This window comes from Mytilus galloprovincialis, chromosome 7, assembly GCF_965363235.1.
Source record: "Mytilus galloprovincialis chromosome 7, xbMytGall1.hap1.1, whole genome shotgun sequence".
Lineage (NCBI taxonomy): Eukaryota > Metazoa > Mollusca > Bivalvia > Mytilida > Mytilidae > Mytilus > Mytilus galloprovincialis.
The window spans coordinates 14,523,791-14,539,444 of NC_134844.1; the positions used below are offsets into that span (position 1 = coordinate 14,523,791).

At 38.8% G+C, this 15,654-nt stretch overlaps 1 long non-coding RNA gene across 1 annotated transcript; it reads left to right on the forward strand.

Moving 5' to 3' along the window:
- Nucleotides 1–11,092: 11,092 nt before the first annotated feature.
- Nucleotides 11,093–12,590, forward strand: LOC143084407 (uncharacterized). The gene is made up of 3 exons (XR_012981060.1): nt 11,093–11,476; nt 11,828–11,906; nt 12,472–12,590. It is a non-coding gene; the product is annotated as an uncharacterized LOC143084407 (long non-coding RNA).
- Nucleotides 12,591–15,654: the final 3,064 nt, after the last annotated feature.

Consider the following 15,654-nt stretch of genomic DNA (forward strand, 5'->3'; position numbering starts at 1 on the left):
GGGATATGCCGAAGAGTACCGAATGTGTGGTCGATATGAAAAATACGTAAATGGGCAACTTTGAACCTCTGTGGTGGCCAGACGGGCCCGGATCCCAGAAAAATATTTAAGTGGGGAATAGCTTGGGTCAATACCTTTCAAATGAGCTAGGTCCGGTTCGGAACTTTGCCGTAGGGATATGCCGAAGAGTACCGAATGTGTGGTCGATATGAAAAATACGTAAATGGGCAACTTTGAACCTCTGTGGTGGCCAGACGGGCCCGGATCCCAGAAAAATATTTAAGTGGGGAATAGCTTGGGTCAATACCTTTAAAATGAGCTAGGTCCGGTTCGGAACTTTGCCGTAGGGATATGCCGAAGAGTACCGAATGTGTGGTCGATATGAAAAATACGTAAATGGGCAACTTTGAACCTCTGTGGTGGCCAGACGGGCCCGGATCCCAGAAAAATATTTAAGTGGGGAATAGCTTGGGTCAATACCTTTAAAATGAGCTAGGTCCGGTTCGGAACTTTGCCGTAGGGATATGCCGATGAGTACCGAATGTGTGGTCGATATGAAAAATACGTAAATGGGCAACTTTGAACCTCTGTGGTGGCCAGACGGGCCCGGATCCCAGAAAAATATGTAAGTGGGGAATAGCTTGGGTCAATACCTTTAAAATGAGCTAGGTCCGGTTCGGAACTTTGCCGTAGGGATATGCCGAAGAGTACCGAATGTGTGGTCGATATGAAAAATACGTAAATGGGCAACTTTGAACCTCTGTGGTGACCAGACGGGCCCGGATCCCAGAAAAATATTTAAGTGGGGAATAGCTTGGGTCAATACCTTTCAAATGAGCTAGGTCCGGTTCGGAACTTTGCCGTAGGGATATGCCGAAGAGTACCGAATGTGTGGTCGATATGAAAAATACGTAAATGGGCAACTTTGAACCTCTGTGGTGGCCAGACGGGCCCGGATCCCAGAAAAATATTTAAGTGGGGAATAGCTTGGGTCAATACCTTTAAAATGAGCTAGGTCCGGTTCGGAACTTTGCCGTAGGGATATGCCGAAGAGTACCGAATGTGTGGTCGATATGAAAAATACGTAAATGGGCAACTTTGAACCTCTGTGGTGGCCAGACGGGCCCGGATCCCAGAAAAATATTTAAGTGGGGAATAGCTTGGGTCAATACCTTTAAAATGAGCTAGGTCCGGTTCGGAACTTTGCCGTAGGGATATGCCGATGAGTACCGAATGTGTGGTCGATATGAAAAATACGTAAATGGGCAACTTTGAACCTCTGTGGTGGCCAGACGGGCCCGGATCCCAGAAAAATATTTAAGTGGGGAATAGCTTGGGTCAATACCTTTCAAATGAGCTAGGTCCAGTTCGGAACTTTGCCGTAGGGATATGCCGAAGAGTACCGAATGTGTGGTCGATATGAAAAATACGTAAATTGGCAACTTTGAACCTCTGTGGTGGCCAGACGGGCCCGGATCCCAGAAAAATATTTAAGTGGGGAATAGCTTGGGTCAATACCTTTAAAATGAGCTAGGTCCGGTTCGGAACTTTGCCGTAGGGATATGCCGAAGAGTACCGAATGTGTGGTCGATATGAAAAATACGTAAATGGGCAACTTTGAACCTCTGTGGTGGCCAGACGGGCCCGGATCCCAGAAAAATATTTAAGTGGGGAATAGCTTGGGTCAATACCTTTCAAATGAGCTAGGTCCGGTTCGGAACTTTGCCGTAGGGATATGCCGAAGAGTACCGAATGTGTGGTCGATATGAAAAATACGTAAATGGGCAACTTTGAACCTCTGTGGTGGCCAGACGGGCCCGGATCCCAGAAAAATATTTAAGTGGGGAATAGCTTGGGTCAATACCTTTAAAATGAGCTAGGTCCGGTTCGGAACTTTGCCGTAGGGATATGCCGAAGAGTACCGAATGTGTGGTCGATATGAAAAATACGTAAATTGGCAACTTTGAACCTCTGTGGTGGCCAGACGGGCCCGGATCCCAGAAAAATATTTAAGTGGGGAATAGCTTGGGTCAATACCTTTAAAATGAGCTAGGTCCGGTTCGGAACTTTGCCGTAGGGATATGCCGAAGAGTACCGAATGTGTGGTCGATATGAAAAATACGTAAATGGGCAACTTTGAACCTCTGTGGTGGCCAGACGGGCCCGGATCCCAGAAAAATATTTAAGTGGGGAATAGCTTGGGTCAATACCTTTCAAATGAGCTAGGTCCGGTTCGGAACTTTGCCGTAGGGATATGCCGAAGAGTACCGAATGTGTGGTCGATATGAAAAATACGTAAATGGGCAACTTTGAACCTCTGTGGTGGCCAGACGGGCCCGGATCCCAGAAAAATATTTAAGTGGGGAATAGCTTGGGTCAATACCTTTAAAATGAGCTAGGTCCGGTTCGGAACTTTGCCGTAGGGATATGCCGATAAGTACCGAATGTGTGGTCGATATGAAAAATACGTAAATGGGCAACTTTGAACCTCTGTGGTGGCCAGACGGGCCCGGATCCCAGAAAAATATGTAAGTGGGGAATAGCTTGGGTCAATACCTTTAAAATGAACTAGGTCCGGTTCGGAACTTTGCCGTAGGGATATGCCGAAGAGTACCGAATGTGTGGTCGATATGAAAAATACGTAAATGGGCAACTTTGAACCTCTGTGGTGACCAGACGGGCCCGGATCCCAGAAAAATATTTAAGTGGGGAATAGCTTGGGTCAATACCTTTAAAATGAGCTAGGTCCGGTTCGGAACTTTGCCGTAGGGATATGCCGAAGAGTACCGAATGTGTGGTCGATATGAAAAATACGTAAATTGGCAACTTTGAACCTCTGTGGTGGCCAGACGGGCCCGGATCCCAGAAAAATATTTAAGTGGGGAATAGCTTGGGTCAATACCTTTAAAATGAGCTAGGTCCGGTTCGGAACTTTGCCGTAGGGATATGCCGAAGAGTACCGAATGTGTGGTCGATATGAAAAATACGTAAATGGGCAACTTTGAACCTCTGTGGTGGCCAGACGGGCCCGGATCCCAGAAAAATATTTAAGTGGGGAATAGCTTGGGTCAATACCTTTAAAATGAGCTAAGTCCGGTTCGGAACTTTGCCGTAGGGATATACCGAAGAGTACCGAATGTGTGGTCGATATGAAAAATACGTAAATGGGCAACTTTGAACCTCTGTGGTGGCCAGACGGGCCCGGATCCCAGAAAAATATGTAAGTGGGGAATAGCTTGGGTCAATACCTTTAAAATGAGCTAAGTCCGGTTCGGAACTTTGCCGTAGGGATATACCGAAGTGTACCGAATGTGTGGTCGATATGAAAAATACGTAAATGGGCAACTTTGAACCTCTGTGGTGGCCAGACGGGCCCGGATCCCAGAAAAATATTTAAGTGGGGAATAGCTTGGGTCAATACCTTTAAAATGAGCTAGGTCCGGTTCGGAACTTTGCCGTAGGGATATGCCGAAGAGTACCGAATGTGTGGTCGATATGAAAAATACGTAAATGGGCAACTTTGAACCTCTGTGGTGGCCAGACGGGCCCGGATCCCAGAAAAATATTTAAGTGGGGAATAGCTTGGGTCAATACCTTTAAAATGAGCTAAGTCCGGTTCGGAACTTTGCCGTAGGGATATACCGAAGAGTACCGAATGTGTGGTCGATATGAAAAATACGTAAATGGGCAACTTTGAACCTCTGTGGTGACCAGACGGGCCCGGATCCCAGAAAAATATTCCAATGGGGAATAGCCTAGTAGGTCAATACCTTTGAAATTAGCATGGACAGGTTCGAAACTTTGCCGTAAAGATATTCTTAGGAGTTCCGCATGTATGATTGTTGAAGAATCTCAATTAATGCGTTGTGTTTTCTATATTCGTTTAATTGTAGTGATAGGTAATGAATAATACAATAACGTCACTCACTATAACGTTATAGTTACAACGTTACCATAGCATAATGTTTGTACTTTGAGTTTTTTCCGAAAACTGAAGTATGTAACGAATAATTACACGGAAATGTAAGTTCACAATATAGATCAAAGAAAATTAAATTAATGTCCATCTCAAATTAAAGAATCTAGTTCCTTATTCTCAACTGATCACAACTAAAGTTCATTCATGGATTTTTTTTCTGCCACATACGGTAGCTTCACTCAGCCTAATTTTCCTTATGCGTAGTAAGTTTCTTTCCTGTATCTATTTAGCGTCTTGACTCTACCAGTTGAGGATGTGCTCGTTCGTCTAGGTAGCAATTTACCTTCTTGGAAATTTTCCTCAAATGGATGATCTACTTTGTACGAGCCATTGTGATTTGTCTTGTGGTCTTCTTTTGGCAACGGTCGTACCTGAAGGTATATCATCTGAACGGTCATGTTTCCATAGCAACTTTGCCGTGGACTTTCCTTTTTCGCTGTGTTCTTGTCTTTAATGACGTTTACCATAGCTGTAGATGTTGTCGGATGGTTGATGTTTTTATTTATTAGTTATGATAACACACATCCGAACTTTGACTGTACAACGATGGGTCCTTTTCCTCTTATAACTCTGTCCTCGATAATTTACCAATAGTAGACGTCAATTTCAAAACGTTCTGCACTTAAGTTTAAATGTGTCAAGATCCTTGTAGTCTGTGAAATCTTGTTTTAAATCGGAACGGCAATCTCTGTAACAATGAGTGTGTCGATATGGACTTTTTCTCCTGTTTCGGTCTGTAACTGTATTGTTGCAGTGTCTAATTAGTTGCGAACCTTCTGGGATAAATCTCAAATCACAGACGAATAAATGCTTACTTTCTGTAGGATTTATTTCTAATTTATCAGTTAATTTAAGTTATAAAATAAAAGAAGGCTGTGCTCCCTCGTCAAATAAGATGTTACATTCTACTTCTTGGTCGTTATTTACAACTGGTGCAGTTGTTGTTTTCAGAAGAATGTCGTGACTCTGATGTGATAAATACATTACTGTAGTCTCGTTTGATGTTCCAACTACGTTGATTGCTGACTGTTGTATTGTAGGCTGCGGTGTCACACCTGGAATTACCTCTTTTCCTTTACATATACTAGTATGATGTATTCCGTTACACTTTTTGCATCGTTCAGTAGACTGGCATGCGGCCACTTGGTGTGACCCTTAACAGTTAAAGCATAACTGTTTCTGTTTCACAATTTGATTTCTTATGTTTGCGTCTGTTACTTCAGGGCACTCCGTCGGATAGTGCTCAGCTAAACAAAATATACATGTATGTGTATTTACCTTCTTACGTGTGTCTGTGAATTTGCTCTTGTATGAATTTGATTACGTACCCATAAAAAGTGCAGTGGCGTACAATATGTCTAAATTCATGACTCCATCGCCAGCTTCAAGTATTTCAATCTCTTTAGTTATTTCTTTTCGTAGATTTTTCAGTATCAAGTTATATCTCCCGCGTTTTCTTGCAATAGATTTTCTTATGGCAATCGATAACTTGTCCAAAACTAAAGCGAACCATACATCTCAGGTGTTTGACAAAGTGACTCTAATCCTCGCACATATGATTCAAGTTTGTCTCCGTAAGACCTCAAGCTAAATGCATCATTTGTCGGTGCGGGTAAGCTCATGAGTGATTTCATGTAAGCATTAAAAATTTTGTGTGGGTTTCAAAATCTCTCTCTTATCAAACAAACGGGTGTCTCATAATTGGCGTATGTAAGAGCAAATCCTGCTATGGTTTGGGCGGCGGTTCTTATAAGCTGGGCTTTCAGATAACTAAATTTCTGTATTGGTGTAAGGCTACTATTTTAGTGTATAGTACATTCGTAAAAGTCCCAAAATGTGCTCCACTGCAAAACATACCCGTCAAAATGTGGCTAATCTAATTTAGGTAATCTATGGTTTATATTACTAAATACATTTGGTAGTTGGGCTGGTGGTTGTATATACGAACATTCTTCCTGCTCTGTTGCCGACATGTATTGCCTTTAAAGTCAGTCACGGTAACATAAATGTTACAGAATCTCAATAAATGCGTTGTGTTTTCTATATACGTTTAATCGTCATGATAGCTTATGAATAATACAATAACGTCACTCACTATAGCGTTATGGTTACAACGTTACCATAGCAAAATGTTTGTATTTCGCGTATTTTCCGACATGATTATTATGAAAATTATGTTAAGGCACAACTTTAAACCCCAATAGCGGTCAGAATTGCCATGATCCCAGAAAAATATTAAAGCTCGGAACTTTGCCGTAAGGATATGCTAAGAAGTTCCGAATATATGGTTTGTAAGTAAAGTACGTTATATGAATTTCGGAACCACTGTAATGCAGATGGCTCAGGATTATATAAAAAAGTAGTGAATAGCCTGGGTTCATACCAGTGGTGTAAAATAGAGAGTGCTGTCACACTTTCAATTTTAGTAATTAACAGTGAACGTGAAAGGAAGAAGGTGACAGGGAAAAAGAAAGTGACGTCATATCAGTAAGTAAAAGTAATGACATTACACAGGTAAATTAGCGTCATGGTGTAAAAGTTAAAGTAGTCTGATTTAAAACTGTTTACTAAGGTGTTTAACGTTTTAGGATAAGGTGTGTAAGGGTAAGGGGTGTTAGGGTTATAATTTGAATAGGAGTACAGGGTGATGTTTTTTAAATCGAAAAATAAACAGAATATAGAAATATTTTTATAAGTATTAAGATTATGATGGCATCTTATATTCATTGATCTGAATACCTTTGTCACAAAAGAAAAACAAAAATGGAAGGACCTGCCAACAAGCGAGGTGAACCAAATTATTGACACTACAAGTGTGGATGAAATATTTTGTGATAGTTACCTACTAATCTTGAGGTCAAGGAAGTTGGTAACAAGTAAGATTTGGGCTTATAGTGTCTTGTAGTACGAAACGAGAACGTTGGAAGGACCGTTCATCAGACGTACGATCGCCTACACCCTAATTAGACATAAAACCGCGTAGAAGTACGTGTCCTTGTTTTCCTTTTCACATCTAATAAACATTATATTAAAAAAAATACCAGTGGTGGTTAGGGGTGTAAAATTGAAAAATAAATCATCATAAAAGACATGTGTGTGTAAGGTATTAATTTATTAAATGAACAATGGCATTAACAAACAAAAATATACCGGGTCCGCCTAGATTGTCATTTAATATACATAATATACATAATAAAGAGGTTGCGCTAGGTTTATAAAGACAATACCAACTGGACATTTACAAATAACGGTAAACTAACTACATCGAATGGCAAAGGATTTGGGGTTAAAAGGATATAGTATAAACCCAAAAAGAAGTGTTGGTAAAGCTTATTGAAGACAAAACGCATCAAGTGTTACCCAATAGAGATGTGTTCACTAAAAATGAATTAATACTAAAAGAAACTTGGTATACCTTATAGATCTAGGTAAAGGAAAAAAGATTTCAACAAGACATAGCTAAGGAACCTGTTATTAAGGTGAAAGATGGTAGAAAAGAACTACAGTGCTCATTGGACCATTTGTTAATTTATTTTTAAGGCAAGTCGAAGTGCTTTACATCACAACTTAAAGTAGGCATCGAAGGTGCTTCTAGTACAGTTAGTAAAAACAAACCTTGCAACAGGTGACAGTCCACGTTTTAGGTCAACTCAAGTTAGTATTACTGAATCAACCAACTAAGACACTGAGCTAACAGTAATGATAGAAAAGGCAAAAGAAAGCATCGTAACTTACATGCGTGATGGAAGTGAGTGAACGTAAGTCATATTGTAGAAGTACACCTTCATATGGATAATTTGTGTCCCTGAAGTGTAAGTCTTACCTACGCCTTTCAGTAAAACTAGCACAGAAGAAGGCCATTATTAACGTGAGCTCAAAATCACATCATGAAGAGGTGGATCAGAAAAGTACATTTTTCGAGTGAGTCAATACAAAAAATAGGAAAAGGAGTTGAACAAAAAGGGGAAGGGGCTAGTTATGTCCTTGAAACATATTGACCACATTTTAAAGGCTAATTACTACCATGTATACTTTACGTGTTTCGGTATGGTGTTGAAATAAACAACAACTATTAAGAAAAATTGTGTAGTGTACCCGTTAAGAATTCAAAGAACATCAGAAAGAATAGAACTCACACAAACATGTTGTATTTAACCAATGCTACTAAACAACATTAATGTTGGATAAAAAGTTTATCACATTTGTTCAGTCCCAAAGTGTCATTCCACAATGGTAAAGTGTGTTTGTCGAAGATGTATGAACCACTGTTGAAGTGAGGATTTTTAGACGAACATTTAGTGTATCGTGATAATCGGAATGGAGTGAAAATCGAGATTCCAGAAGAAGATACCTTTACAATATCTTACAACATAGTACAAACGTAAAATGCGATTTCCTTATGTTATTTATGGTGACATTCAATGTAGCTCAGAACAGATAGACACTTGCCAACCTGACAAATTAAAAGCTTACACGGCTGGTAACCAACAAAATACACCTTCTGGTTTTACTACCTTGTCAAGTATGCTCATGGGGAATACAAAGAAACAAAAGTGTACTCAGTGGAAGACATTATCAAAAGATTTGTGGTTTGCATGGAAGAGATAATGAAGGAGATTGCAGACATGTACATTGATAAAAAGACCTGGTGATGACTGAAGAAGATCCCCAATGTTTTACAGCGAGTTAAGATTGTCACATGTGCGATGATGAATTAGATGACGACAAAGTACGTGATCACGAGCACTTGACAGGTAAGTATCGTGGTGCAGCACATAAAAAATTGTAACTTAGACTGTCAATTATCTATCTTTGTTCCCATTGTGTTTCATTACTTAACAGGGTATGACCCCACATGTTCGTACAGGCGTTGGGGTTTACCGATGGTAAAGTGAATTGCATTCCCAACACTGATGAAAAGAACATATTTTTTTTTCTAAGAAAGTGGATGGGTAAGAAATGCTTTTCATTGATTCGTGTAGGTTTATGATAAATTCGTTCGACACCTTATATAGGTAGCTAAGAATGTAAAGTTGAACCAAATTTAAGGTATGGAAGTCGTGATTTGGGTAGTACAATGAATAAGTGATAAAAAAATGTTTATCTCACGATTTCATGAAGGGTCATTACAACATGACGAAAACACAACTAATATCTGCTGACCGACTTAACAATGAACACATTAGTGTGGCTGACTATGCTCATGTACAACATGTGTTTACCATTTTTTTTAGAAATTTGAAACAGTGTTGTTCCCACGGATTGGTATTAACCAAAATGCATCGTTTGTCAAAATTTTAACAATCAATTTGGCTTAAAATTTTCATTGACCTGAACACTAACCTTAGAATCATAGCCAGCATCGTATCTGAAAAGTATTCTTTTAAACTGATGAACAACTCAATGTTTGAAAATACCCTGGAAAAGACACGTTAATGGGTGAATATAATATTAATGACTACTGATAGGCAACCGTTGAAACTAATAGCTAAACCCAACTGTGACCAAATCGTGGTGTATAACGAGTCCATGGTAGTAGTAAACATAAAGAAAACCAAACTAACGTTTGACAAGCCTGTATACTAAGGAGCATTCATCTTAGACATTTTAAAGATTTTAAATGTACGACATTCATTTGGACTTTGTGCGTAAAACCAACGGGAACAAAGTTCGACTACTGTTTACCGACACTGATAGTTAAGCATATTAAATTCAAACCGACGACTTTTACAAAAACATATCTCACATTCAAAACAAAATTGACACATCAAACTATTGTATGGACAATCCGTTTTTTCCGACAACGTCAACAAAAAAAAAAGATTGGTATGCATGTGGTGGTCAAATGATGGCTAACTTTATAGAGCTTCTTACAAGATGTGCTAATATCGAATGGATGATGGTCAACACACCAGGAAAGCCAAAGGAACGAAGAAACAAGTCAATTGACAGAAAATTACATTTAACAATTACAAGACGTATTTGGTGACCTTTTAACCCTTCCATTATGAGACCTGGAACCCATTGGACGTGTTAGTTTAAGACGACAACCAGCAAAGTGTATTGTGATTCTTACGGACTTTCATTCCCCCTTACGTAATGGCATATTACTTGAAACTTAAGATCTACTACATCACCGATGAACTTCAGATAAGAGCACCAGTGATCTGTGGACACTTTTGTTTGTACATTGTTTTTGTCACAATTGTTGTCTGAAGGAAAACCTTGATGAAGTTGCGTTTCCAGGACAGACAAATTTGGACTTTATGGAAATTGAGAAATAAATAGGAGTCAATTGCTTGAAGAATTAAACATGAACAACAATTGTATCACTAACATTAAATCTCCGAATAATAATACGGATGCTGCAACAAAACGACGAGTCTTGCGTCAATTGAAATACTATAGGAAACAATTAAAATTACAATTACAATCCGCGTGTAACCAGATGTAGAGGGATCTAAAATGACTAGAGAAAGGATATGATACAACCATTAAAGAACTCGAGAAAAAGGAAGATGAGTTTAAGACCACTCTGCACCAAGAACTGGAGGTAAATCAGATTAAAAACTCGACACATAAAACATTAATGAACTCTTGAAACTTTAGTTGTCAATAGAAGCTTAAGAGCAAAACAAGGAAGATCTAGAGAGTCTGAGGATGTGTATTATATCGAAACATGCTGATGGGAGATTAAAAGCCGTTAGTGGTTTATTATTTAATAAAGACGTAGCCCAGATGTTTAAGAGCCTTCACCACAATACTCGCATAACGAAAGTATCCTTTATAATCTTGGGCAAATTGTCAAAGACTATACTTGCTAAAAGGTTGGTACTCCATATATATATCTGATTGTTTGAATCAAGAGTTTAGGTTACCCTTTTCATCGAACAAAGACCTGTTTCACCCCAAACCTGTTTTGTTTTCGCAAGACCTTTCCAATGCGATTCAAATCCTGAACCGTCTTTTTAAATGAAGGTTCATAAAAAGAACCTTGTTCTTCTTCGTCAGTAAAATCCTTGATGCGATACCTTTGGGCTAAAGTGTTTAGCACTTAGGACAACAGTTAAGACTTTTCTCGGTCCACCTTTTTAAACATTCTTTTCTTTTAGGTGTAATACCACCAAATCATGGTACGTCACATCCGGTTGCATACGAAAGTAGGCCTAAAAAAATATTCCCTTGAATTTGACAGTTGTAGAAAATTAACCCTGCATTTCAATGCACTTAAATTTTTCTGAGTCGTAAATATGTATGTTGGATGTCTGAAAGCATCATTCTTTTTTTATTTGATGGTCTTATAAAATATTTTGGAACGTTAAGGTTACGTAGTTACCAAAGCAGGTAACATGTAAATAACAGTGTAAAAATTGGGTTGTTTACTTCCGGCGATGATTATTTTCTTATATGCAATGAAATGTAGTGTGAAATTTTCACTGTATCACTGGAAAGGATTAAACTTTACACATGCAAAGTATTTCTTTGGTTGAAATAAAGGTAAATACTGTACAATTTTTTTAAAAGTGCCAATTTAACAAAGACTAATAGGGAAAAATCAATGGTGGTATTACACCTATTTAGGGAAACTACATATGCACTCGTGACCTTATTGTACTTTCATTTTTAAAAGTTATTAATAAACCAGTTCATACATTGTAAACATGGACTATTCGGAATGGATTTAGACACAGAGAGCACGTTTGAGGTAAAATTGCCTTGAAATGAGGGTTTACGGGTGTTTTCTAAGTCAAATGAGTGGACAGACAAAGCTGTATGTAGTTTACTGTGTTAAATTTTAAATTACCCTGACAGATTTGTTTATACAACATGTGATTTTTTTTATTTCAGTGTTAACCATGTTCTGAAGAGCATTCTGTTGAAAAATCTCATATGTGAATTGGTCTGCAGATGACACTTCAGCATTAAAGTAAGTATCAACTATCATCATGTTTTTTTGGGTTTTTTTGGCCGCAAAAGTTTACAATTTGCCATTGTGCCGTCTACATTTTGCACAGACAATAAATCATCTAAACACTTATTTGCCCTGGATTTACACACATCAGAATCCAGTCTCACATACTTCAACTTTATAATTCTTACCAATTATTTTTTGTACCAGCATTCCAAGGGACATAACCCTTTTTAAAAACATTTTGAGGTATTTTTTTATTACTCTTTCTCCCAATTTTCTAATGTAAAATACAAGAAAGTGGACTCTTTGTGTAAATCTATTAGAAATATACTGTTATGAGTAAATAAAAAGACTTTGATACCAGTAACAATAAATGATTGACTGAAAGGGAACCGTTATTTGTCACACTAGGCGAACAGACCAAAAACTTGAGTTACACATAAGGGCTTATAGAAACTTCCGTGTAGACTGTTAACATTTATAGAGACAGTTCTTTCAGCTAAAACACTTTAATTATTGATTTAACATTGCATTTATTTCATTTTTGTGGGGAAATAATCACATTTGTTTTAATTTTTAGACAAAAGATATCAAGTTTTGATGAAAAAGGAAGGAAGGAGGAAAAATGGACCAAAACAGACCAAAACAGACCTTCAAATGAACTCTAAAAGGTGCAATAAAATTGTTTATCATCTTAAAGTTGTCTTTTGTATTCTATATAATTGTTTGAATGCATAGATCATGAGTTTATGATCAGATATTAGTCAACACTGCATTTTATAATAATACACTGAAAATAGGATTTTTCGAAGAAATTAGACTGAAATTGCCGTAGGATATGGCCTTACATTATAGTGATTTTCTCTGAAACTATAGCTCTGACTGAGACAAAACTTGACAGTTATGCTTGAAATATCTTGCAATTGGAGGGGAAAAAATTACATTAAGTTTATTTGACATTTAGGTGTTCTTTAAAGTTTTAAAACTGTGTCCGTCCCCTACTTTAAATTTAACCTGTTTCAATGAAAGAAGGTTACCATACAAGTTTCGTACACTTTATATTCGTGTTCTTTTTTAATGGTATTATTAGAAGCCATCTTAATTGATCTATATTTGGAGGTGTTGCACTAATGAAGGCGATTATCCACTATAGGGAATCTAAGGTGTGCCTTAACGTACTTTTCATATTAACCACACATGCTTTTGGAATTCTTAGGCTTATCTCTACGGCAAAGTTCCGAACCATACCTAGCTCAGTTTGAAGGTATTGACCCGAGCTGATCGCCACTTAAATATTTTTCTGGGATCCGGGCCCGTCTGGCCACCACAGAGGTTCAAAGGTGTCCCTTAACGTAATTTTCCGTATTAAACACACATTCGGTACTTTTCGGCATATACCAACGGCAAAGTTTCGAACCGGACCTAGCTCATTTTAAAGGTATTGACCCAGGCTATTCCCCACTTAAATATTTTTCTGGGATCCGGGCCCGTCTGGCCACCACAGAGGTTCAAAGGTGTCCCTTAACGTAATTTTCCGTATTAAACACACATTCGGTACTTTTCGGCATATACCAACGGCAAAGTTTCGAACCGGACCTAGCTCATTTTAAAGGTATTGACCCAGGCTATTCCCCAGTTAAATATTTTTCTGGGATCCGGGCCCGTCTGGCCACCACAGAGGTTCAAAGGTGTCCCTTAACGTAATTTTCCGTATTAAACACACATTCGGTACTTTTCGGCATATACCAACGGCAAAGTTTCGAACCGGACCTAGCTAATTTTAAAGGTATTGACCCAGGCTATTCCCCACTTAAATATTTTTCTGGGATCCGGGCCCGTCTGGCCACCACAGAGGTTCAAAGGTGTCCCTTAACGTAATTTTCCGTATTAAACACACATTCGGTACTTTTCGGCATATACCAACGGCAAAGTTTCGAACCGGACCTAGCTCATTTTAAAGGTATTGACCCAGGCTATTCCCCACTTAAATATTTTTCTGGGATCCGGGCCCGTCTGGCCACCACAGAGGTTCAAAGGTGTCCCTTAACGTAATTTTCCGTATTAAACACACATTCGGTACTTTTCGGCATATACCAACGGCAAAGTTTCGAACCGGACCTAGCTCATTTTAAAGGTATTGACCCAGGCTATTCCCCAGTTAAATATTTTTCTGGGATCCGGGCCCGTCTGGCCACCACAGAGGTTCAAAGGTGTCCCTTAACGTAATTTTCCGTATTAAACACACATTCGGTACTTTTCGGCATATACCAACGGCAAAGTTTCGAACCGGACCTAGCTCATTTTAAAGGTATTGACCCAGGCTATTCCCCAGTTAAATATTTTTCTGGGATCCGGGCCCGTCTGGCCACCACAGAGGTTCAAAGGTGTCCCTTAACGTAATTTTCCGTATTAAACACACATTCGGTACTTTTCGGCATATACCAACGGCAAAGTTTCGAACCGGACCTAGCTCATTTTAAAGGTATTGACCCAGGCTATTCCCCACTTAAATATTTTTCTGGGATCCGGGCCCGTCTGGCCACCACAGAGGTTCAAAGGTGTCCCTTAACGTAATTTTCCGTATTAAACACACATTCGGTACTTTTCGGCATATACCAACGGCAAAGTTTCGAACCGGACCTAGCTCATTTTAAAGGTATTGACCCAGGCTATTCCCCACTTAAATATTTTTCTGGGATCCGGGCCCGTCTGGCCACCACAGAGGTTCAAAGGTGTCCCTTAACGTAATTTTCCGTATTAAACACACATTCGGTACTTTTCGGCATATACCAACGGCAAAGTTTCGAACCGGACCTAGCTCATTTTAAAGGTATTGACCCAGGCTATTCCCCAGTTAAATATTTTTCTGGGATCCGGGCCCGTCTGGCCACCACAGAGGTTCAAAGGTGTCCCTTAACGTAATTTTCCGTATTAAACACACATTCGGTACTTTTCGGCATATACCAACGGCAAAGTTTCGAACCGGACCTAGCTCATTTTAAAGGTATTGACCCAGGCTATTCCCCACTTAAATATTTTTCTGGGATCCGGGCCCGTCTGGCCACCACAGAGGTTCAAAGGTGTCCCTTAACGTAATTTTCCGTATTAAACACACATTCGGTACTTTTCGGCATATACCAACGGCAAAGTTTCGAACCGGACCTAGCTCATTTTAAAGGTATTGACCCAGGCTATTCCCCACTTAAATATTTTTCTGGGATCCGGGCCCGTCTGGCCACCACAGAGGTTCATAATTGTCCGGAGGGTTGTCACCATCAATTAAGCAGTCGCTGGTAGGTGTTCACTATACATTAATTTCTTTTCTTTTTTGGCTTTCCATAAATATTTCTATTTATATGTCTATATGTTTCTGGAGTAATCAGATTTTGTTTCATGTTTTATATATTAAATTACATCTTTGGTGAATCTTCGGTAATGTTTGATTGATAAAAATCTATATAACATAAAGACAAATATGCAACTTGTATCAGGGTTTATATTCGAGGACAACGAAAATTTATGACAGCTTGAAGGGGTCATAAAATGGTATTTTTTCCCTCATGCTTTTTAGTGATTTTCAACTAAATTTGAATATTGAACTGACTGCTAGCAGCCGGTTGGATATTGAATATCAATTATCGCATGTCAAATAACGAACAGACCGCTAACTTCACATACATATTTAAAACGGAATGAAATGCTTTAAAAATCAGTAGAAACCGTGAAATTATCGATTTCCGCTGTTAGATTGCATTTAACTAAG